The following is a 26522-nucleotide window of genomic DNA, read 5'->3' as shown; positions in this document are numbered from 1 at the left end:
TAAGATTTTCACTTAATATTCAGCAGCCCTGAAGATTTCTATCTTGTACTCTAAATCAGTATTTCAGGGAAAAAATGATGAGCAGATTGACAGTGTTGTCAGGACTGTGATTGAGATGAAGCTGCAATTGTGAATGATGTGAAATACAAGTCCTCCTGGGTCCTGACCCAACCTGTACCTGGTTTTACAACCTCTGCTTTGTCCTTCAGTTGTAAGAAGATCTAAGATTCTTAGTCTAGTGACAGAAACTGCCTTTCCCTTTGGTCCATCAGAAGGGGTAGTAGTGAAGAATTCAAGTTGGGAGTCAGGCACATCTGGATTTGAATACTGGTCAGCTGAGACACTTACTAGCTGGTTGAACTGAGATATACTTTTTGACAACTCTAGCGTCAGTTTTCTCACTTGTATAACTTGGAAATAACATCTCTCATGATTGTTTGGAGAATTAATTGATATAAATGAATCTAAAAGTCTTAGCACAATGCCTGATGTAATTACTCGGTGAATTTCAAGTAATATAGTATCATTAGATTCACTATGAGTAAAGAAATAACGTAGATGGTATAGGAATAGTGGTAGACCCCCGAGGACATACAGCGACCCTGTATGGTGTTTGGCTGATCTCTACTACAAAAGCAAGATATTTAGTTCAAATTAGTATTAATCACAACAGTAATAGCTACCCACTTTATATAGTCCCAAGCACTTTCCTAAGTTCTTTTCTTAGACTAACACAGTTAATTCTCATAAAAACCCTAAGAAGAAGTGATATCATTCCACATTTTACATATAAGTAAATTGAGATCCAGAAAGGTAAGTTGCTCAAAGTCAAAGAGCCATTCAATAAAGGAGCCAGAATTCAAAACCAAGCAGTCTTTTGCCAAAATCAATGTGTTCTACCACCATACTCTCCATTCCCAAACTGAAAATCAAGGCACCCCAGAGCACCACAGTGAATTCACAGAGGCATCACGGGATATAATTAAATGTTCCAGAGCAACACATTGATGCTCGACACCTGTCAGCTACTGCATGGACTATTACTTTGAGGTCGTTTTGCTCCAACATTTTATCACACTACTTGCTTTCAATATCGTGTCATTGTTGGAGCTGAGCTTCCAGTGGTTGTGATTTACAAAAACCAAATGCTGCGTGAAAATCAGTGTTGAATAGGAAATAAGGCTGGGCACTCTTATTTCAAGGGTTGAGAAGTTGTGCTCTGCCTAACAGGAGCATATGTGCCATAAGTAAAAGTGGTTATTTAAGAAGAAAATAAAAATATTATCTTTTCTATCATTGCAGGCATACCTCAGAGATACTGTAGGTTTGATTCCAGAACACAATAAAGCAAAAATTGCAATAAAGTGAGTCACATAAACTTTTTGGTTTCCCAATGCATATAAAAGTGATGTTTATACTATACCGCAGTCTATTAAATGTGCAATAGCATTATATCTAAAAATGTCTATACTTTAATTAAAAATAGCTTGTTGCTAAAAAGCGCTAACCATCATCTGAGCCTTCAGCAAGTCATAGTAGTAATATCAAAGATTACTGATCACAGATCACCATGACAAATGTAGTAATAATTTAAAAGTTTGAAATATTGCAAGAATTACTACCAAAACCTGACACAGAGACATGAAATGAGCAAATACTGTTGGAAAAATGGCACCAATAGACTTGCTTGAGGCAGGGCTGCCACAAACGTCAGTTTGTAAAAATCATAGTATCTGAAGTGCCATAAAGGAAAGCACAATAAAACAAGGTACGCCTGGATATGCATATTATTTTTCAAACAGCCCCTAGGTTGTTAAAACATAAGTTGTTTGAATCAAACTGCTTTATACATGCAACTGTTCAGTGTTTATTTTGGCCTAGGGATGCCAGGAGAAAATTACTGAGACACTGAGAACAACAGGATGAGAAAAAGTTGTGGATTTTCTGCACTTCACTGTTCAGTTCCTCAGGGAACACTCTATCAGTTTAATTAAACCTTAATGCACCTATAATTTCTCAGGTACTTAGAAATTCCTTTCTCAAAGAGCTCACAGCAAAATAGGGAAAATAGACCCAAAGATTCATAGGAGAGTGCAATGTTAAGTGTTGGAGGGACCAGATCCTCCTAGGCAGGTTACATAAAGATTCAGAAAGTCCATGACATTGAGAAATGCAAGGGAATTTTATTGGGTGGAAAAGCAATCATAAGCAATTTCCAAGAAGAGATGAATGAACGAAAGAGGTTAAAATGTATAGCACTTATAGAATAATGGGCATGGTAATATTGAGCATTCACTGATCACATTATTACTTATTAAATACTTGTTAGGTACTAGGCAATACAATAGCCACTGAGTTGTGAAGATGAAAGTCAGAGTGCCTTTCCTCACGCTCTGATATCTCATGGGGTTACTGACAGGAAAACTGAGTTCAGGCGAGTGGTAGAAAATGAGATTAGAAGGGAAAGATAGGGATGGAAATACTATATTGCCTTTAACTCCTGAAGAGGCAAGGAACTTTTAGAATAATAAATACACAGTCTAATTACTTTGGATTAACTAGTAGCCAAATGCGTTCACAAATATTGATATTATTCAAATCAGCTTCATTTTACTGAAAAAAGATGCTGGATTTTTATACCCTCCTGGTGAATAAATGAGAGGCATGTGTATATTTTTCCAGAATCATGACTTATTCAGTTTATGGTCTAATTATTGATTCAGAAGATAAATAACAAATTATCATATGAAAAATGTGAGGCTGGGAGTAATTATGCAATAAAGTATATTGCTCAATATGTGAACAACTTCATTATAAGTTCTAGGAAAAGGAATGATTTCTGAAGAAACATAACATGAAAAAATATTAAGAATTAAATTAAGAGATAAATAAAACATTCGTAGGATGTACTATTCAAATTCAGTAAACAAATTCAGTGACAGTCACAATGAGACTATTGAATCTGTATAGCCCTGTCTTTCCTAGGGGATTGACTCAGGTGGTTAAGATGCAGTAATAACTCTCCTGTGTCATCTAGTTAATCCTAGATACCACTCTAGTGTTAACTGGAGACCTCTATTTAGCTGCAGACTGTCTCAGGTTGCACATAGAAATTCATGTATAATTACACAGAATGGCATCATGTTACTAAAACATATTAGTTAAAAGTCCTCACCTACCCAGTGGGTTAGGAGAATCATCCTTCTAAAATATCTCTCCATGACTCTGGTATGGGCACACAGCTAGAACAATCCTGTTCCCACATATGGTCACTATTCATTTATAGGTCATTCTGATAGAGATTTGCATGTTTACAGCTAGTCACTGTGATAGCAAAAGTACTACAGAATTCAAAAGAGAAAGAGATGATTTCCAGCTGGAAAAATAGAGATGTCTTCAAGAAGGTGGTGGCATACAATCCATGTATTAGAGAACAGACTTTTCAGTTATGTATGGTTCCATGAGTATCTACAATTCCAGTCACAGACTTCTCCAGGACAGGAAGGTAAAAAGAGAGAGAGAGCGAGAGAGAGAGAGAGAAAAGAGGAATGATTGTAAAGGCAAGATGACTGGTAGCATTAATTGAAGAGCTCTTTATTTGTGTTCACTCACCAGTGTGAGCATCTTTTCTCTTTAGCCATTGTATAACTTCAGTTTAGGTGTTTTTAGTTGCAGCTTTATTCATCCAATGAATCAAGCCTTGGAAATGTTGAAAGCTGAATTCCTGTGTGTGGCAGGAAGGAGGAGAGATATGAATAGAAGTAATGACACAATAACATCCTCTTCCTTCCTCCTTTATTAATGCAATTCAGCAAGTGGTTATTAAGCATCTCATATGTGGTAGGTCCTATCTGAAATTATGTAGATAGTAACTTACTAAAAGACAAAGTTCCTGTCTCACAGGTCTATAGGAACACAGGGATCTGTAAAGACTCACAATAAATGTAAAACGAAAAAGAACATAAATATAGACCAAGTAAATTGGTAGCTCAGAAGAGGTAAAAGATAATTGTTGAGATGTTGTGAAGAAGACTTCACAAAGGTGCTGTTTTTAGTCTCAGGATGTTGATAAAAGACATTTCTTTACCTGTACCCTCTCTAAAATGATTCACAAATAACGAGGACAACAAGAAACAGAAATCAAAATTCCATTGTCAATGAAACACAGAGAAAAGTTATAATCTCAAAAACTACAAGAACATGAAGTGGAAGGATAAATGCAGAGAGAGAAAGCGTTATACCAAAATACTCTCAAAGGAAGATGACTGCAAGAAGTAAGTGAAATATCTTGTGGATTCCCCTCAAAGGACCAGGAACTGGAGTCACCTTATAGCTTGGAAGGTAGTGGCAGGGATGCTAAAACTGGAGTAGAAGGCTTATTTGAAAGGCTTTCATTTGGGCTCCCAGGTCATCACCTTCTCCAATCAGTGGACTGTCCCTCTCTGTCTGTCTGTCTGTTTGCCTCTCTCTCTCCCTCTCACTCACACACAAACAAAACCTATGGGAGATTGGAAAATATGTGCAGAGAAATTGAGTTACAGGATCTCCAGACATTCAGTCTTAAGACAGAAAAGAAAATAGCATCAGGCCTAAGATAGAAAACCGACTTTGGATGATCCTTCTGTGCAGAAATTGAAAGACCCGAAACATAGACTTAAAAATATCCATGTTTAGGAATTTTCCAATAAAAAACTGTCAGCCTTAATAACCTAAAAATGAAGAGCATCAGCCAACACACTACATCCATGAATACAGATATATGAATGAAGAGCTAGGGTTATGAACCATTTGAGGAAGCCCTCAGTATACAAGAGTAAAGCCTTCAACTAAATAATAACCACTAAAATGGCATTATAGAGAAACAAATAAGAAAACTTAAAAAAATCACTGATTTCTTCATATCAAGATTGTAAAAACTTGGGAAGGATAGTTTTGGAGTTTGGGATTGGCATGTACACAGTGCTACATTTAAAATAGATAACCAACAAGGATCTACTGTATAGCACAGGGAATTCTTCTCAATACTCTGTAATAATCTCAATGGGAAAAGAATCTGAAAAACAATAGATGTATTTATATGTATAACTGAATCACTGTGCTGTACACCTGAAACTAAAACAAGATTGTTAACCAACTATACTCCAACATAAAATAAAAATTTTTTTAAATGATTTTACAAAAAATTACAAATAAAAACTTTTTCATCCACAAAAAAAGACATTAAAGAAATAAAAGGAAGAAAACAATACAGGAATTAGAAATCATTTTTGGAAGCTTACATTATGATAGCTAAAATCAAAACAACAATACTGATAACAAAAATTACATTCAGCACGGAGTTGTAAGATAAAGTTGAAGGAATTATCCAGAAAGGAAAGAAATAAAAATAATTTTATAGTAGTATAGTAGCAATAAAATAAGAAAGGTAGAGAATTAATCTATAAAGTATAATATCCTAGGGAACTTCTAAAACATAGACAAGAAAAAAGAAGGGGAAAATAATATAAAACATATTATCACAAAAATATCCCAGGTGTGAAATGTACTGAGAAGAATATTCTTGAGATATTAAAATATTTTATCTGATAGAGGTTTCAATGAAGAAAAGTGAGATTTGGCCAAAAACTGGATGCCAGGGTGAACACTGACTCCAAAACCAAGAGAGTAGGAACTTTAAAGTCCTGCTTTCACAAAAGTAAAAAGTAAGACCTTCTGAGTAAATGACTTGCCCATACGTTCACAATTCACTGATCCAAAAGTCCTCAGGTCCTTAATAATGTGTGTTTTCCATAATTTTTTGAACTCTAATTCTAATTTATTATTCTCCTCTCTTCTTTAGGTTATAGTCTGTGGACAGGTTGTAAATATGGGTAACATAATTGCTGAAAGAATGAATATTTATTCCCCACACCAATCCAATTCATATTGTTTTCCCCAATTCAAGTACTGGTCACTTGGCCTTTCATACAGTCATGTCTGTCTAATTCATAATTTAATGGAAATGATTTTGGCAAGTCCAAGAGACATCTGAGAGTTAAGTTTAGCATTTGTGTCATTGATGTTTTCTGCAGATTGATGACCTTTGTGTTATTAAGATGACTGCTTTCCAATTCCTCTATAGAAATTATCATTTTCCACTCTCCTTTTTCTTTTATTTACAAATGTAATCTCTGATCCATAAATTAGGAAGGTGGAAATGGTGTGTGGCTAGCTTTTCATATAATCATACATAAGGGGTCGAATTCACTGAGCCATCTCAAATATTTCCACCCACTTTTGGAAGAATTCTGAAAAGAAGTCAATGTGGCATAAGTGGAGGAGGGAACTGTTGGCAAGTGTGTCACAGGCTCTTTCAGGTTCCCTCTTCCAAATAACTGTAATATGAATTTTGAAGCTGAACTATTAGTAAAGTGATTATTTCAGTCCTGTTTAAGTCAGTAGATGTAGATCATAATATGACTATCATTTTATTTGTTTGTTGATGGTCTGATTTTAGGCCTTAGAACATTACTGTCTAGGCACATTTGAGAAAAAAGAAAAAGTAACATTAGAAAACCTCTGTGTGCGTGCGTGTGTGTGTGTGTGTGTGTGTGTCTGTGATAAAAAAAAATTGCAAAATCCAAGGACAGTGCTCCCTTGGTCCAGCTCAACTCTTAGAACAGCTTCAACTTAAAAAAGTCCATGATCATAATATTTATTTTTATATATCCAGATATTTATGCTATTTACTAAAAGTTCTGAGAAATAGTTCAACTGAGTTGTCTTATTACCAGGTTCGGAGGAAATGTTCTTTATAATTTTGAGGAAGTTTAATTCTATTCCTAGCTTTCTGAGTGTTTTTATTATGAAAGGGTGCTGGATTTTGTCAAATCCTTTTTTTGTGCATCAATTAAGATAAGCATTTTTTCTTCCTCTTTTTCTCCCTTCACTCTATTAGTGTGGTGTATTCCATTGCTTAATTTTTCTTATGTCAAACCATCCTTGCATCTCTGGGATAATTCTCAGTTGATAGTGACACATAATCCATCTAATGTGCTTCTGGGCCAGCAGTGATTTTGCACCCTAAATAGACATTTGAAAATATCAAGGTAGTATTGATTATCACATTGGAGGAGGGTGGTAGCAGCATCTGGTGTATGGAGGCCAGGATATTGCTAAACAGTCCACAATAGACAAAACAGCTGCCTTTCCTCTTACAACAAACCATTAGCCATCCCAAAGTGTCAATATTGCCCAAGTTGAGAAACTCTAAATTACATCAACCCTAGTAACATTATTCTTTCATTAACGTGTCATTTAGTCTCTTTCCCCTCAGACTCCTCAAATCACCCTACCCTCTTCTTTCTATGCTCTAGCCACATTGAACCTCACTTAGTTTCTTCTGTCAGTCAAGTTGTCTTTTGTGCTCATCTTCCACACATTTACTTCCCTCTGATCAGAATATCCTTTCCCCTTCCTCACTCCCCAACACCGTGGAGTTTTACTTCTACTTATTCCTTAGTTCTCAGTTATTTCCTCCAGGAAGGTTTTCTGATCCTCCTTAGACTAAGAGAGGTACTTTTGTAATATTTCCCCCCAATACCCACACTGCTTACATCATAGCATTTATCAGTTTCTTAAAATAACAAGTTAATCTCTATAAGGTTTATACACAATCCTGTTTGCTCAATGTAGTATCTTCAAGACCTGGGCCTTTGCAATTTATACAGTAGTTTTTTGTTTGTTTATTTGTTTGTTTTTAAGTTATGGAATGAGCACAAGAATAACAATGAATCAGCCTACTTTTTTTTTTCTTTATCTGTAACATTCAGGAAATGTAGCACTTAAGAAATGTAAGTTAATGTTTTGTGTGTGTACACTTAAGATATCTCTGTGAAACAAAAATAACCAATTAAAATATTTTTAATCTAGTTATCTAAATCTTTAATACTGTGCCTTACCCATAAATGACAGTTAATATATCTGACTGTTTTAAATTACCAAATTATTGATTCGCTATCTGTGCAAAGACTGAGAGACAAACCCAGAGTTTTAGAGCACTCATTTTCAGAATTGGTTTTGAATAAATTCTGAGATACACAAGCAAGATTTGAAAATAGAATCTGGGGCAAAAGCAAGCAGTTTATTTCTGCCTTTTAAATCAATAGGCTTGGAGCACAATTTTCTAGGAAATTCTGGCTTTCCCAGGCAGAGTTCAATTTCTGGAGAAAGAAATAAAATGTAGTCTCTGCACACAGTCAAATGCCAGAGACAATGCGAGTATTGTGCAAGTTCAAACCAGGTCAGAATAAAAATGACTACTAACCAGTCACCCAGCTTGTAAAATGATATAAGAACTCATTCTTACTTATTGCCCTTTACAAATATTAAAAAAATAAGTCATAGTGTCAGCAAGATGCCTCAAGTTTCAGTGTTGCTTTATGGACTAGAAGTGTTTCAAGTAAGACTCGGCTGTGATGTGAATTTCTGTAAATCAAAGCCTACTTTTCCACTTAATCTAATCAAGGTACTGATACTACATACATCCTAATGTTTATTTGACAATCCCCAATACACTGAGATGATGTCATCCTAAGAGAAAAGATTTAAGACAAAAGCCAGTACCATATTGCTACGATGAGCTAGATGTGTTCTGCCTGTTGGGGATTGTAGTTTTCATTTTGCTTTTATATTTCATTAGCATTTTAAATTCTAATGTCTCCTTTTACCATTAGGTACTCTTCATAACCTCTAGAATCATAGCAGTTCTTGAGAGACTAACAATCTTCCAAACCAGTGTTATGTTCCTCAGTTTATATTTGTCTTCCTCCTATGTTTTCCTAAATAGTTACATTGATAGTTGTTTGGAAAAGTTTCAGATTTCATGAGTTTATTTTGCTTGCCAACCTTCTGAGCCTCCATTTCCTCATCTTCAATATGGAGAACTGCAGAGAAAGTTAAAATCAGTACTTGATATTAAAAAAAAAACAAAAAAAAAAAAACAAAAACATGCATATGAATGTATGCTAATTATAGATTCTTTAGATAAATCTAATTCTGCTGGTTAAGACTCATTCCCCACTTTTGGCTTATCATGTAGTAGGTGAGAGCTCATTTGATTGGAAGGATTTTCAGTGATGTGACCTTCCCTAATCAGTTTACCTAAAGTAGCAGGATGACTCCCCATCTCATTATACCTCAGGTCACTAATTATTCTATTTATTTATTTCTTCATACTTATCACAATCTTTATTTATTATGGCTCTGCCTATTTTCCTATTGTCTCTGGCCCATCACCTTTAGAATAAAAGCTCCAGGAGGGCACAGACCATTTTTGCCTTGTTCAACTTTTTATCACTGACACAAAGAGCTCTTAGTAGGTCATCAATCAATGTTTGTTAAATAAGATTTTTTTGGTTGCAGACACCACATTTTATGGAATGAAAGTAATGTCCTGGGTCAAGCCAGAAGAGATGAGAAAGGCTTTCAAAAAGAATGCATAACCTTTATATTTAGAGCTTCTTCCTGTGTCTCTTCTACATGCCTCTTCTTCCCATCACCAACTAGGAACTCCCCACATGACCAGAGGAAGGATAGAGTGAAAGTCATCTGGAGAGTCAGCACCTTTCCCATTAGTTCTGGATCCTCTTATCTATTAATTATCTGATATGTCATCACTACATCACTGGTGTCCTAAGTACCTTAAATTATACATATATATAAACATACATACATATATATATAATATATAAATTGTATAGAAGTATATACATTTCATGTATTTTATATGTATTATATATAGTTTACACATACTTTTGTAAAAGTATTTATGTGTTTTCAATTAAAGTGGAAAAGTTAAAAATGCCTATTTTTGTCTATTACGTGATATGGAAACACTTGCTTAAAGGACAAATCCTAGCACAGTTCTAAAATAACTATACAACCACCAGAAAAAAGGAAAATTAATTTCTCTTGATATTACAACTTTATATAAGTGCTTCTATTATATTCTAACAATATTATTATATAATGAACACAAGACGGAACATTTCATAAGACTGATACTTTGTGTTTTGTAAGCCAAATCCATTTTCGATTACATAAATTCTTTGAATTCAGATTATGCATCAAGTTTATCCATATTAATATCTACTGTCAGATATATATGTAAGCACATAAACCTCTCTAAAAGACTACATTTTATTCCCCTATAACCATGAGATTTAATTAGGGCTGTGGCTAAGTAACACTAACCAATAATATGATTTGGCTGACACAACCAGAGGAAATCTGTAAAGTCAATGAACTACTTTGATATCTTGTATAGAAAAACAGTAAGTTGATTGAATTTTCACCTTTTAATCTGTTACTTTGATATCAAGTATTCTCAGCATTAAATATATTTTGTTGATTGAATTCTTGTCCACTAGGAAAAGGCAGTCTAACATAAAACTAGGGGGTCTTTTCTACGTTTCCAGAATTTTTTAGGGTCTCCTGCTAGGCTAAAGCAATGGTTAAAGTGATATTCTCAATATGTAAAACTTCAATATTTGATGCAGCCATTCAATCTTGTGTGGATGTATATATATATATGTATATGTATATATAAAACATAGATTGTTAAAAAAAAACCAAAAAACTCTGAGCAATAGAAAGCAAAGGATATGTCTCTGAAATTGAGTGACCACCCACTGCAGGGCCCAGAGCTTCAAAACTTTTGTAGCAGCGAATGGCTGTCTACAAGAAATATTCTAAATTAAGTGCGTACCAACCAGATTTACATAATTGGCTTCTCTTTAGCTACTTTTAGAGTCTACCTTGAGTTGGTTTAACCTATTTATTGGTTGAATTATAGAGACAACCTATCTGAATCAATCAACTTATTCTTTTGAAATTATGTTTCTTTTATCTCAGAATATAATTTTTCAGACCACAACTTTCAACATTACTTGTACATAATAAATGTTTTTGACATTTTGTTACATAATGATTACTTTGTTGCATTCATTCCCATATGATGACACCTTAAAGTGACCAGAATGACATGTGAGGCCAAGATACAGAGTGGGCACCACCCCAATCCTGTGCATCTCCATTAATTTAGGATCAACTGTAATGTTCCTTGTCATCAGGTCAAGTTCTATAATTCATTCTCTGGATAATTTGGAAATCATCTGGTCCAACTGCCTCCCCACTCCACAATTTGTCAAATAAAAAACTGACATTCAAACAAGCAGAGTACTTTCCGAACGTCACACAGAAAATTAGAGACAGTGCCTATACCAAAACTCAGGTATGTAGATAGATTAATGATTGATTGCCCTGCAGGGATGGAATCAACAAATTGAGAATTGAGGAATTTAGTTGTGCTTGTTTCAGGGAAATAAAGTCACTAGCTATTCACCTAAATAGTTTTAGTTATAAAATTCAACAGCCTCCTACAGATACACGTATTTCTTCAGAACAACACACTTGAGGGCGCTGTTTGTTTCTATAGTTTTTGATCAAACAAATGACAACATTAGAACTTCTGATTTTCCCTTTAGCAGCCCAAATATATTCAACTTACAAGCTGAAAGATATTGGACTTTTAATAATTCAAGCTTTCTGAGTACTATTAAGCTCCATAAAGCTATTTTAGGTAGACAGTTTTTTCATTTCTTATCTAATCTAATCTTCATTTCAATATTGGAACAACTAGGTATATGCCTTCTTTTATTTGTATGGTTTTCCTTTTAGGATTTATGTAAATGAATATAGGTGAAAAATGAGTAAACTATATTCCAGGAAGGGTATTAGAATACTAATGTAGCTAATGCTATTCTTGGGAGCCACTTAGGAAAAAGTGGATTCATTTAAAAAAGCGAGTTATAGAATATTATCAATATTAAGAGATCAGCTGTATGTTATTAAAGAACTGTAACTTTCGAGAACAACTACAGAGCAGTATAATCACCAAAGACTTCAGCATATGCTTCTAAAACTATGTGCATATTTTAAGTGCCAGGCAGAAGGTCCAATTTTCCCTGTTTGTCTGGGGTGGCCCTGATACTAGAACTCAACGTATTGCATCCCAGGAACCTTCAATTCCCAGGCAACTCAAGAAATTTGGTCTTATTGGTCTGACCAAAATTTCCAAGTGAAATAGTAGCTGGAATTGTGTTGTCTTCATGCATGTAGGCACAAGCTGGTAAAAAAGGTTTGGGATGATTTTTGGTTTCAACTTTTCCTAGTTTTGTGACCTATAGAAAATCAACTGACTTTTTGCACTGTCACTTTCCATTTTTATAAAATGTGAATAATACTTTTCTCACATATATTTATGAAGTTTAAGTAAAAATATGAATGTGAGGTGCATTTTAATATTCAAAATGCTATATAAATATAAGATGTTTTTCTTAACTCCAGTAAGTTTGTAGGATCAATGCTGGAACATAAAACACTTTCTAAGTGACAAGTGTTTGAGGTATATGTACTGTAACTTAAATATTTAACTGTACATGAATTGGTTTTAGATATGAGTTTCTAGGTAATTTTCCACAGTGGCTGATTTAAACTCCCAGGTCATGCTTTTGAAAACTATCTACATCAGGCAGTGTTCATTTACATAGAATACATTTTGTTTTCTCTCTTTAATTTTTTATTGTTACTTTAAATATTAAATCCCTTTGAAAAAAAGCATGCTTCCTTAATATGGAGTTTAGAAATTGGTTTGAAAGGCCAAAGCTTAATTTTAGTGTGACTTATCTATAAAATGTTCTGTCTTCTCTCCTCTTTACTTAATGAAAAAGCCAACTGCAAAGCAAGAAGATTGATGTGTAGCAATAATCCTGGTGTTCTAGTAATAAAAACCTTTGCTGAAGTCCCATTTTTATAAAAGGCACTGATTCTATTTCAAGGCTAATGTACAACCCAATGTCTAATAAATGGCAGAGATTTACTAATTATAGCAGATGTTGTCCATGCTCTCAATGAATCTCCCACCCCCATACCCATCATCAGGATTCACAACTACAACTCTGATGACTGTGAAAACCTGACTATCTCTGATTCCGGCCTGAGAAACATGCTTTTCTCCATGCAGGCCAAACTAGCACTGCCTGAGAGTTAATGTTCCCAGAACCAACTCTCAATCAATCATGGATGAGAAATTGATAAATAAATACTCATCTTCTGTGCCCCTCATTTGGGATAACTGAACATTGTTCTGCATCCAGTACTCCCCAGAGAGACCGAGATCCAGTTGACCACACTGACAACTGGCCTGATAATAAACTTTTACTGGCTCCATTCTGTGTCTAAGCCACTTCCCTTCCCATGTTTCTTAGGATAGCTTCCCAACCAACCTTTTTGCATTAAAAAGTCCTTGACTCACAGTCTACTTTTGGGGGAGCTCAGAAAAAGCAAATACTGTTTGACAAATAAATTAGTTCACCCTTATGAAAAGATACACACATACACAGAAAAACTTCTGCCTCTCTGTGTCAACATATAAATCATCTCATCTTTCTCTAAGCTGGTTTATAAGAGCTGTTGTAAATGAAACTCAGCTTATAGTTGGGGGGAGTGAATCCTTTCTTAATTAACTTATTATTAAACTAATTATTGAAACATACTATTTTACTTTATCTCAAGAGATTCTTTGAATGTAAATAATAAAGTTGAAGTCATAGACTATAAAGAATAGCAAAAGAACTGAGAACTCTATTTTTTTCAACTGGGAGGTTGATCCATTAACATTAGAGGCAGACCCTGGAGACATTCCATAAAGCTAACTTCTGCTAAAGTCTGTTCTGACATCTCCTATATGATAAAAGTTCCTGACATTTAGCAGGAGTTGACATCTTTGTATTCCACCTGCAAATGGTAGGTTTGCAGGGAAGACGGAGCACTATAATACGCATCCTAGAAATTTAGCACTTGAGCTCAGAAGTAGGTAGAGTGCAAATTATCTGCTGCTGCTGATGGTCATGTCTCATACCCAATTCTGCCCTGGGGTATGGGGTACACAAAGGGAGGTTCTTGTTGATACTGGTGGATGCTGTGTGTAAGCTTCCAAAGGAACAATTAATCCTTCGAGTCTAATCAAAGGCTGCTCAGGGGGTTGTTCTCCTTGAATTAATGGGAGTATGAGTGTTCAATGAGGGAGATTAGCCCCAGAAGACAGGGAAGCAAATTAAACCTTTATTTTGATTTGAATTGGGAGTGAATAAAGTGTTGTCTGCGCACTTAACTCAAGTGAAGTTAACATGAGAGAATGAATGGAGACTAGCTTCTCTGTGTGGCAAAGGAGACCTCAGGGCACTTTGTACCCAGAAACCTCCTGAGACAGAGCTGAGATGGAAGTGGCCATTCACCATGCTCTGGGGTGATGGGGATTTTCAGTAAATGCTGTATCAATGTAGTTAAATCTTCCCAGAACCAATAAAAATGCCCTTTGCCTTTTCTACCCTCTATTACAAGTAATTGCTACCCATCTAATTATGGATAACTTGGAAGTAGTTACAGAGTACTTGGAGTGCCTGGGGGATGAAAAGTTCGAAGGAAAAATGTAGCCGTGTATCATTGGCATTCATGAGAAAATTCACATTAGATGTTTGAAAGGCAGGTCCCCAGGAGGCAATAGAGAAGTCAGGAAAAATATTGTGCCAAAAATACCATTCTGGCTGGGGACATGAGGGAGTTTATGTCAGGTAGAGTGAAGGAAAGCTATTTGGAAAGAAAAGATATATGTGCTTTTCTATATGCATTTAGTTTATTTATATATGTACATCCCCTGAAAAACTAGTATGTTCTGGGAACTGACAAGCAAATTGGGACTGAAATTTCTGAAATATGCAGCTGTGCTTATATTTCTTTTACTGTAAAATCTCCAAATAACATCTTGCAACATGATCAATATGTTTTCAAACTCATATCGTTTTAAAATCTGTTTGCAACCAATAAGCCAAAAATGTGTTGCACCCAGGTACCACTTTACACTTGGGCGGCCAAGTTTAAGCCATTGGAGATTCAGATGCAGAATCCAAAGTCACTGCCCTTTCAGAAGATATACCTCTTCTGGAAGCCTAAAGACCGGCTGTCCCATTGATGACATACCAGACATATAGGTTGGAAAAAGATGTTAAGAGGAGGATAGGTGATATCATCCTTGCCTGGAATCACTTTAGTGCAAAAAGAATTCTTCTTTCACTTATTTCCTCATTCTAGACTGTTTGGGTAATAGTCACTTGAAGACAGGCAAGGGTAAGCCTACTTACTTCTCTTCATTACCCTTATTTAAAAGGTCTAGTGTATCACCTTTCAAGGAGACTGTACTGAATTCTATAACGTAACAAAGAGAATGATAACTCTCAAAATTATTATTGCTTCTGAATGCTTTTTCCATAACACCCCTGAAATACATTTAAGTCATAAGTAGCAACCATTCACCCGCTCAGTGAATTAGTGTAACTTGATCCTTCCTGTGTACAAGGACACACACACTCACACACACAACCCTGAAGAATAGACCAGCAAAATATATTATGGAAAAGTAGTCATACCTTAAATATTTTATTCATCCCTCATTAAAGATAAATTGATTAGAAGTTGAAAGTGAAAGCATTTCTAAATGAAGGTATAATGAAATCTTCATGGGATAAAGGTCATTGAATCTTGGCAGAATTCTAAAATTGGAGAATTCTAGGAAGATGGACCAACATAACCAAAGATAGAGGCATCCTTGAAAATGACCTGATCTTTTAAATTTGGTTGTTTTGTACTTAATAATAATAACAATAATGATGACAATAATAATAGCAGCTATTATTTAGTGTGCTCTGGTTTCATATGAGATACTCTTCAAAGCAGTTTATATGAATTAACTTATCCTCACCTCAGACTTGGGAAGTAGCTACTATTATTATTCCCATTTTACTGATGAGGAAACGAAGGCACAGAAGAGTTAGGTAACCTGTACCAAATTCCTTACTGAATGAGAGGCAGAGGCTGGATTGAAAGGAGGAAGCCTGGCTACAGAGCATAGACCTTCAGCTACCACTGTCTCCTCTTGAAAAGCTCAAAGCCACTGAGTCAATGACTCTGTCATCCTTTCCATGTCCCTTCAGACATGGTGGCCTAACAGAACCAATGCCCTCTTGCACATAGGAGTTCAGGGCAGTAGTGGGCATCTATCTATATGCAAAATGGACTGCTGGATTGGGTTGGGAGCTATTCCCCAGAATCATGGCCTTTTGTTTACATTATGCAGAGAAAAGAAACTACTGTCTGGTGTTCTCTTTCCTTCCACAGATCTGCTTAGTCTAGTAGGCGGCCATAGGGACAGAACAAAAGGCAGTTTTAAGAGCACCACTCTGCCCTTAGTCTCACTATAGCCTGTCCCACTTTAGATATTTTCCTAAAACTACCTTTACATTCAAGTTGCCTACTATTCTGGAAACCAATTAATGTCTTTTTCAGAATAATTCCAAGTATATATGTCCAGATCACTGACATCAATCCTGTGCTTCCTATATATAATATGGAAAGGGCCTTAGTCTTAAAATCAAAAGACCTAGGTCCAAGGTCCAGCTCAGCCACATACTACCTATATGATTTTGGCCCAATACTTGAAGTAGCGTTACATTATTTGGAAGCCTGCCTCCTACTTGTTTCTGTTGAATTGCCTGCTCTCCCATCTCAGCATAGAATTCTGAGACCAGAAATGTTGCTGGATTTACTAAGATTATGTAACTGGTTACTGGCAGTGGTGGACTGTCTCTGAGCCCTTTGGATTCCTGGTCCAGTGATGTTGTCACTGGGCCAGTCTGCCCATGGGGAACCCCTGCAGAAGGTACTGCTCCTTTCCTCTAAGAATGCTTTTCACATCCTCCTGCTATTCCCTCCCTACTGTTCACAGCTCACAATACCCTTACCTATATCTGGATATAAATTAGAATACAGTTTTGTCCCAAGTCACCAAAATTTGAGGGTGGAAAATATAAAACAGTACTTTTAAAAGAGTATGCATACTTTATCCTGGCTGACTCCAGGAAAGTTAATTAATCTCTCAGAGCCTCACTTTTTGTTTTTCTTGGTAATTAAAAAAAAAAAAATCAAAACGAGACATTTTATTTGAGAAAGCACTTTTCACACTATATATCAATTTACAAAAGTGGGGTACTATTTATATAAACATGAGATCCAGGTATTGGAAGGCAGTTTAGGTCCTATTAGTAAGAAGGCAGGAAGCAGGCTTGAATTGGGGGAAATCTGAGATAATATCTTAATACCCTGCCTTTGGGGAAGTGTATCGTCAGGTCAGCAGATGACTTTTTTTTTCCTTACCTACAAAAGCCATCTCCAAAGGTGAAAGAATGAGCAAAGGGCTGGGGAATGAGGTCTGTCCCCTGTGCCCCAGGCCACAGCATCTTTCCTCTCGGGGACCATGTATTTAGCGAGAATAACACACTCAACAGAAAGCCTGATCCGCATTTCTGCAACTTCAAAAAGCCAAGGAATGGGGCACTTAAGAGACCAAGGTTCAATGCCATTCCCTGTTGCCAAATGAGTTATTTTTTTCTCTCTCTCCTTTTTATTTTTCTTATTTTAGAAATTCTAGCTTCTCAATAGCAGAGGAATTTCCCAGTTTTACAGCGACAGTGTTGACAGGCAACTGCATTTTCCTCCGGAGATGACTCCTATTTCTGTGAGGTCAGGACTGCCAACAGGAGCACATATCAGGGGACAGGTTGATGCAAGAGAAGGCAAAAGGTCCAATTGTCCAGGGGCTGGGGACCATGAACCTTAGCCAAAGGGAAGGGAATGGAATCAGTGTACATCCTGCTATGAGTACTCACTATTTCTTTCCTCTTTCCTTCCTTAATAGATAGCCTTGGAAGAAAGTGTGTTCTTTCTCAGCAGAGAGCTTACAATTGCATAGCTTTAATGTATTCATGACAATATGAATATATAGATAATATTTTGATAATTCTTTCCAGGTAGATCAGAAAATTCACACATTTATGCATTTTAAAAAGATACAACATTATGTGTGGTCAGAAAATTGCTGATTGGCATGAAAGTGATTAAAATCTAGCCCATTTCCCTGATCAGTTATGTAGGAGACAGAAACATTAGTCATTTAATCCCTTATGCATACCTTGGGCTTTTTTCAATTTAGAGAGCTCTTTTAAATCCTCTTTTAGTTGATCCCTATAAAAATTTGGAGCAGTCAGTAGGACAGATATTACTGTCCCAACATAAGAACAGAGGTTACAAGACTTAGATCACATAGCTAGCTGTTGGCAGAGTTGGGACTTTGATACCATCGCATTTCTGGTCCAGGGCTCTTTTCTCTCTATTAGGTTTGTGTTCTATGGAGCATTCATTCACTCTAGGGTAAACACTGAAGAAAACAGAGTCCCAGGATCATGGAAGTCTAAGAAACAGTACGTACCCTTCTCCTCAGATTCTACAATGTGCATTAGAAGAGTAGAGACACTGAGAAATCCTGCAGGAAAGAACTTGTTCACCTTATTTAACCTTGCATTTTGCATAGTATTTGACTACATGCTACTTTTTTTTAAGTCCAAAAAGCACACTGTGGGAAACCTTGCATTGTGCCATATAGATTCATAACAGTTCAGGTTATTCACAATGAAGGAGGAATCTTCCCTTTACAACTCTGATAGGAAGAGATCTTTCCTATCAGAAATATGTTTGCTCAGAAATTAGAACTGAATCTCCCAGGACTGGCTTTAGGCAAAATTGTAAAATTTGTAAGATTGGCCATTGTGGAGGAAAGCAAAGGTTCAGGATTGGAACAGATACTGGTCAGATGAGAAACTTTTCTGCCATTTATTAGCTGGGCACACCTTTGCACAAGTATTTACCCCTCCAAGCTTTAGTATCCTCACCCATTAAAGGAAAGCAATCATTTTACACACCTTATAGGACTGCTGTAAAGATTAAATGAGACAATGTACATACAGTCCTTGACATAGAGCCTGGTAACTGGTCAGTATTCAAAAACTAATATTATTAATACTTTTGTTGTTAATCTTCCCTTTCAGACAGCCTGCCGGTATCCCATTCATTCTCTTCCTCCTCCTATTTTTCTATCCTGTCCAAAAGGACTGCAGTCCAGAAGGACTGCTTCCAGCTATCTCACCTAGCTAATGTAGGACAGAAGTGGCAATACACCGCCTTCAGAGATCAGGCAGGTGATATGAGACTAAGGTGGGCTGCATCTTAGACGAACTGGGTCTATTGTCTAAACTGAGGCAAATGATATTAAAGGGCCAAGCACTGCTGATGCTTGCTGCTAATGCTTTTTAAAGGTGCTGTTACTGATACCAAGCAGGGTCCTGTGAGGCTCCTATGCACAAAAAGCTTTCTGTGTCCCCCAATTCTTTGATTATAAGAAATAGGCTTTATTCAGCCTCCATGACCTTCCCAGAGTTCCAACAGGCAGGTTCAAGTAGCTGTTATTAGGGAAGGGAGGGGACATGAGACAGGGGAGAAACAAACAATAGTGCCACCTTGGGGCAAGGTCCTGTTCCCCATCAAGGGATACACACAACAATATCTTTAAGCTGTTTTGTAGATACTGAAACCCCCATCAGGTGAGTGAAGTTAACAGTTAACGAAGGTATGCTGCCCACAAGCATGTAGACCCCAGACCAGTTGGAACCAGAAAGTTGATGATGCTGACTCCCACTTACCTCACCACCAACCAGTCAGAAGAACGCCCATGAGCTGATCACACCCTCTTTGAACCATTACTATAGAACTTCTCACTACCCTCTCCAAGTGGGGACACACAGCTTTGCCGGCACTAGCCTGCTGTGGCCCCTTTTGCCTGGCAAAGCAATAAAGCTATTCTTTTCTACTTCACCCAAAACTCTGTCTCCAAGATTTAATTCAGTGTTGGGGTACAGAGGCTGGATTCGGCTTCTTAACCATGTAGAAATGTGAACCATTGATACCAAGTCTTCAGATACTTAAAGAGAAGCCAGAATGTTCCTTTTTATTCTGGTTTCCCAATTTTCAAGTGTTCTTCTAGGGGAATCCAGCTTTTGGACCACCACCTAATGATCCCTGGTACAGAGGATTTTCAGTTTCCTGCTCCTATATAGAAATAAAAGATACAAGTTTAGAAGGGCTTAAGAGGTCATCTAGCTTAACCTTCTACTTGGTGCAGAAATGCCCTCTATAATATTCTAGAGAAGTTGTCATCTAGCTGCTCCTTCTATATGCCTAGTCATGAAGAACTTGGTATCTCATGGAGAAACCACTTTTCTCTTTGTATGCACAATCTCACTGAATCCTTATATAAACCCATGCAGTAGATAGTACTTTTTCCATTGTCGTTATCATAAAACTAAGGCTCAGAGACAGTATTTTACTTCCTCTAAAGTCACAAAGCTATTAAGTGACTGTAAGTTTTGAGATACAAACCTAGAAAGTCTAGGTTTCAAAGCCAGTGCACTTAACCACTGGCTGGACAATTCTACTTGTTAAAATGCTCTGGGCTGATATTAAGCTAAAATTTGCTGCCCTGAAATGTCTACTCTTTGGTCCCAGTTCTGCTCTCCTGAGACACAAATAATAAGTCTAATCCTTCTTCCACAACATGGCCCTTCAAATATTTGAAGATGGTTCTCCTCTGCCTGCTAAATCCTCTCTTTCCCAGGCTAAGCATACTCATTTTTTTCCAGTGACCCTCATAAGCTCCCAGCCACTTCATCATCCTCACCCTGCTCCCTAGGAGAGGCTTTCAATTTGTCAAAATTTCTCTTAAGCCTTGATGTTGAGAAGAGAATACAACCCCCCTATGTGGTTACATAAGCGCACGTTAAGGTAGAAATAGCACATCCCTTGTTTTGGACACTATGCTTTTATTAATGCAACCTCAGTTACATCTGATTTTCAGCAACTATGTCAAAAGATAAGCAAATATTGAATGTTGGCCTAGAATCACCCCATATTGTGTTTGTTTTTCTAACTTGAAATTATGTAAAGTCTCTTTTCCCCATGCTGCTCCTATGCTGAATAAGTAGATCAATGTTTTAAACCTAAAACTTAATATGTACTTTTATTAAATACCATCTTATTAGATTTAGATATTGTTTTGGCCTATACCAATCTGTTTTGCTTTGTTTTTCTTTAATTTGACAAATTTAGTAAAGCAGAAAAAAAGAAAAATTTCCCCCAGTCTGACTGCTTTTTCTTAAGCACATAAAGAAGTAATTTTTTTTTCCTCTGATGCTCTAATACTGCTCCCAAATAAGCTTATTTATATTCCCCCAAACAAAACAAATGAACAAAATGCTTCGTATGCATAGTTGTTTCAGTAGGATCTTGCTATAAATATTCTTGTTTTCTTTAGTCCTTTTTTAAATTTGGAATACATGAAGAAGCAAAAAGAGTGAAAAGAAAACTAATCTGCTTCTTACTGTTAAACTTATCTATGTATGATATATGTATATCATATACATTATAATATATATCATACAGGTAACATAGATATCAGTAGCAAAATTCAGAAATATTTAGATTAAAAAGAATGGGGCAAATGACTATACTCCATTTGTTTTAATCAAGATTTTCTGAATTATATTTCTGAATATATCTTGTACCTGATATACTCACTCTCCCTCCCAGCTTCTTGTCATTCCAGAGGTTACTCAAATATTCAGTAGGCTTGGGCTGATAACTTCGCACTAGAAACTTCTCTCCATGCCATTCTTTAGACAGGGGTTGGCAAATTGTGGCCTTGGATTAAATGCTACCCTTGATCACTTTTTTGTAAATAAAGTTTTATTAGAACACAGCCACTCCCATTTGTTACTGTCTTGTCTATGGCTGCTTTTTTGCTACAACAGTCCTATTTAGTAGTGGCAACAGAGGCCGAATGATCTGTAAAAGCGAAAGTTATTTCCTATCTGATTCTTACAGAAAAATTTCCCAACTCCTTTCTGCTTTGGTGCTTGGTTTGCAGTCTGTCCATCTTATTATTCAACCCATTACCAAGAACTGAAACTGGCATAATTCCCTATCCCTGTGTTAAATGATACTGAAAGCAAAGTAATTTAGTTATTTGCTTTAGGAAGTATTCACTTCTATAGGACAAAACTTTCATTTCAAGAACAACATCAAGACCTACATCAAGAGTCTAACCACATGGCGCCCATCAATCTAAAGCTATTACACCATGAACTCTGCCTATTTCTAGTCAGTTCTTCATCTTGCAAGATCAACCTTAAAATCACTCAGCTCAGGCCATAAAATCCTATAAATATAATCGATAACTTGCCCTTCTGAGGTAGTACTAAGACTATTTCAACTTATAGTCTCTCTTTCTGTAGTAAGTCTAATAAAGTTAGGTTTGCCTGAACAGCAAATATTTCTTGTCACCGCTTTCAGAGATGAGAGTTGACATTACAAATCCTCCAAACTACATTATCACCCACCCTGATTCTCTTAGTCTGATTAATAGAGATACGACAGCATTTCTATGAGATATAATTACCTGCATTTTTCAGTTGGGAAAATAGGCTCACAGAGGCTGAAGCTATACTTAGGTGACAGGTCCAGTGTCACAGATCAAAAAGGGCATGCAGTAGGGAGGACTCTCTATCAGGGATCTGCCCTCAGGTCTCACTCTAGGTCATGAACTGAATAGGGATAATTATTTACTCCTTTGAGGCCTCAGTTTCCTCCCCTACGAAAGCAATATTATCTCTACACAGATGGACCCCAACGTACGATGTTTCAAATACAACTTTACTTTGAATTTTGAACCCTGATCTTCTCCCAGGTTAGCAATACGCCGTAGGCTCCTATCTCATGATGCTGGGCAGCTACGGCTCCCAGTCAGTCCCCCAATCACATAGGTAAACAACTGATACACTTACAACAATTCTGTTTTTCACTTTCAATACAATATTCAACGTATTACAAGAGATATTCAATGCTTTACTATAAAAGAGGCTTTGGGTTAGATGATTTTGCCCAGCTGTAGGCTAATGTAAATGTTCTGAACACGTTTAAAGTAGGCTAGATTAAGCTATGCCGCTCAGTAGGTTAGATGTATTAAATGCATTGTTGAATTACGATATTTTCAACTTATATTGGGGTTATTGGTGCATAACCCCATTGTAAATCGAGGAAGATCTGTACTTTCTTTCAATTCTGAAATTCATTGAAAGGATGATTTCTTATCACTTAGAAAACTAATTTCTTCACGTTGGTCTCTTTCAGCAAGACTCCACTGCCTCAAGCAAAAGCCATATGAGATAGACTATTGATGACTAGGTTAAGTTGTACAGCTTGGTTTCGCTAATAAGAAAATGTGTAGAAATGATTCTAACTATTTTCATAACAAACATATTTGCATTTATTTCATGCTGTTAACAACTTAACATGTAATCATGTCTCCTCGAAGAAAAGAAGGAATGTTTCTTCTATGATTGCATTAAACACGCTGTGTTATATCTTTCTGCTAATCTATCATCTATTATGACTGCCTATTTTGAGAGCTGGCATAACAATTATCATAAGTGATTGCATTATATTCTGAAAACAAAGACTGTGATGGCATAATTTATCTTGCTACTTTGCCTGACTTAAAGGCAGCTGGGGTTTCCTAGTCTAAATCAGATTTTTCAGATCATAAATATTTCATTTTTTAATTTATTATTGATTTAGTTTGATAGTAAATAACTCCATGAATGCTGAGGTTGGAAATCTGTTGTAAAATTATTAAGCATCTTCCCTTCTATCTGGCCACAGATTTTTATCATACTGAAATAAAACAGTGGGGCTACCTGAAGAAAATGGATTTGAGATTTTTAATTTATCTAGTGCAGTTAATTAAGTGGTCAATTAAAAACAAAAGGGCAATTAGTGCTGAGCACATTTGTTCTGATGATGAACATGCCATCTGAAAATGGATCTTAATCTCTGCTATGCAATTCTTCAATGTCAAAGCAATGTTGCTATAAGTAGAGGAAGAATAAGCCCATTAGGAGTAATGCACTTGCAACAATGATTTCCTTTCATGTTAAAGCAGCACAGTTAATACACATAGAGAGAAGCTGGCAACATTTTAAGTAATATTCCTCCATTGGTCATTATATTACCCTGTATTTATAGTGACCATTAAAGCCAATGAGTAGTTGCTTCTTTTTCCTACTACCAAAGTAAGAAAATCATTTCAGATAATGCAGAAAGGTCAAGAAACAGGTACAATATGTAATAGACCTGAGGATTTTTTTTTTTTTTCTGTACGCGGGCCTCTCACTGCTATGGCCCCTCCCGCTGCGGAGCACAGGCTCCGGACGCACAGGCTCAGCGGCCATGGCTCACGGGCCCAGCCGCTCCGCAGCATGCGGGATCCTCCCGGACCGGGGCACGAACCCACGTCCCCTGCATCAGCAGGCGGACTCTCAACCACTGCGCCACCAGGGAAGCCCTACCTGAGGATTTTTATACACTGTATGTACCGATTAACAAAGTTGTCTGTCACCCAAATTGGTATCACATAGATGTATCTACAGATATTAAAGAGCATCAAGTTGAGACAGACAAGAATAGCTCCCCATGTTTTTCTTCTGTCATTCAATGTGATGTGTTAGGTTTTCTTAGGCATTCTCTGTGGCTTGTAAGTGTAGTTATTGAGTACCAAGTAGAATCCTTCATGAGCCCCTTTCAAAGCCTTGTTAACAAAGCTGTACGTGCACATCCACCCACCGTTGTGTTTAAGCAAATGTTGCTAGTTCTCAGTGCAAAGAGAAGTTGGAAGGTACTTTTGTAAAAGCTAAACAGCAGAGATGCATTCCATCTCTCTTTTGGTATCACTCATCGTCTCCCATGTCTGCTAGGCCCACCACAATTTAACATGGCGACAACCTCCCAGAATTACTCTATTACCTAAAGTCGAGCCAATACTTAACTTCCTAATCATTCCTGGTTTACAAGCATTTGTAGCACATTCATAGACTGACGAATGGTTTTATGGCCAAGAAATAGATTGAGTGATGGCTTTCTATTTGAAAAAAAAAATGGGTTATTCTGAACCAAATGAAGGAAACGTTTGTGTTGTGTGGGTTAAGAACAATCAGTCTTAGGTACAAACTCACAGACACAGCAATCATCTCTAAACTCTTCTCTCTTGTGCCATCTGGGGGGTCAGATGCTGACTGGGGACACGTGGTAAGAAGATACCCTATTAAGGTACGATACAGTCCGAAGCTACTTCAAAATCAAGACCCATTTATTTTTTCTACTAAACATGTGCAATTCTTGCTGAGTATGTATACAGGGGGTTAGAGAAATAGAGTTCCACATTCCTTTACCTGAAATCTTCACAGCCAAATGTCTTTTGACTTTAGAATATACTAGACCAGAGATCAGCAACAGAACTTCCAAAAGCCCTAAAGTTATAAAGGGCCAGATAGTAAATATTTTCGGTTTTGAGGGCCATATGGTCTCTGGCACAACTATTCAACTCTGCGTTTGTAGCACAAAAGCAACCATAGACAGTACATAAATAAATAGGTATGCTGGGTTCCAGTGAAACTTTACTTACAAAAACAGGCAGGAGACTGAATTTGATCAAAAGACTTCAGTTTGCTGATCCCTACTTTGGTCTTTAGAAAGGCAATGTTCAAATTTACACGTATTTAGACAATACCTTCGGTGGGCTGAACAGCTCTATTATCAACCAACACTTTCTGTTCAACAGCAAAACCTAAATATTCATGCTAAGTTAGATGAAACAGACTAAACAACCTCACATTAATTTGGTGCAGATTTTACCACCAAATTAATGTTGCCACTCAACTTACAAGGGTATTTCAACTTTCAGAGATTTAAAAAAAATTGGGGGTGGGGATTACAAGAAAGAGATTGTGTACCTACACATACTCTTGTGTTGAAGTGTTTGAAATTGTTACTTTTGCACTGAGAAATTCCATGAGAGGAAAAAGAAACACATATGGTCTGGAGGGGACAAGCTTGTCCAGTAATAATAGAACAATAACCTCAGCAGCTGGGTTATGAACCAAGACACCCACTTCTTCAGGCCAAAATGATATTTAAAGATTGCATGGTTTATAAACCTCATCTAAAACAAAGTGCTGGTGATGCATTTTTGAAACTTTTTTAGAGCTTCGGGAAGTTCTTTTAAGTTAAGTTTGTATACTGGCCTCTTTTATTTTGCCTCAAGCAATCTTTAGGATTCTAGGAACCTAGAAATAATTCCTGTGGCTATTTTGCGTGTCAGTGCCCAGCATAAATTTTAGCTACTGAATATTTCTATCCCTTTTTCCTGTGAGTAAATAACCAGACTCTTCTTATCTAGATTGTTCTCATTGAGCCAGTGTATTCTCCTTCCTCAGGCAATTTAAACTTTTACAAATGGAACTTTTTCGAATGGCAACTGATGCATAAATATTAGCTATCTAGGCTGTCTTTATAGAGCATTGCAAAATAAAATATCTCTTGGACTTGGCCCTCATTAGAGGATGTTGATAAGCAATCAGATGATAAAGGGA

General features: G+C 36.6%; 1 protein-coding gene across 3 annotated transcripts in view; it reads left to right on the top strand.

Moving 5' to 3' along the window:
- CNTN6 (contactin 6) overlaps positions 1-26522 on the top strand; it is a 293620-nt gene that overhangs the window by 28156 nt on the left and 238942 nt on the right. Inside the window, exons 3-4 of one of the 3 annotated variants that reach the window (XM_032648981.1) lie at positions 12120-12126; positions 12167-12169. The exons of the other annotated variants lie outside the window; for them this stretch is intronic. The gene's annotated coding sequence lies outside the window, so the exon portion shown is untranslated. The remainder of the gene's footprint in view (positions 1-12119; positions 12127-12166; positions 12170-26522) is intronic. 3 annotated transcript variants of the gene reach the window in all.

This window comes from Phocoena sinus, chromosome 11 (assembly GCF_008692025.1).
Source record: "Phocoena sinus isolate mPhoSin1 chromosome 11, mPhoSin1.pri, whole genome shotgun sequence".
NCBI classification, from domain to species: Eukaryota; Metazoa; Chordata; class Mammalia; order Artiodactyla; family Phocoenidae; genus Phocoena; species Phocoena sinus.
The sequence above is the reverse complement of the archived record's forward strand: the minus strand, read 5'-3'. Positions and strand labels throughout refer to the sequence as shown.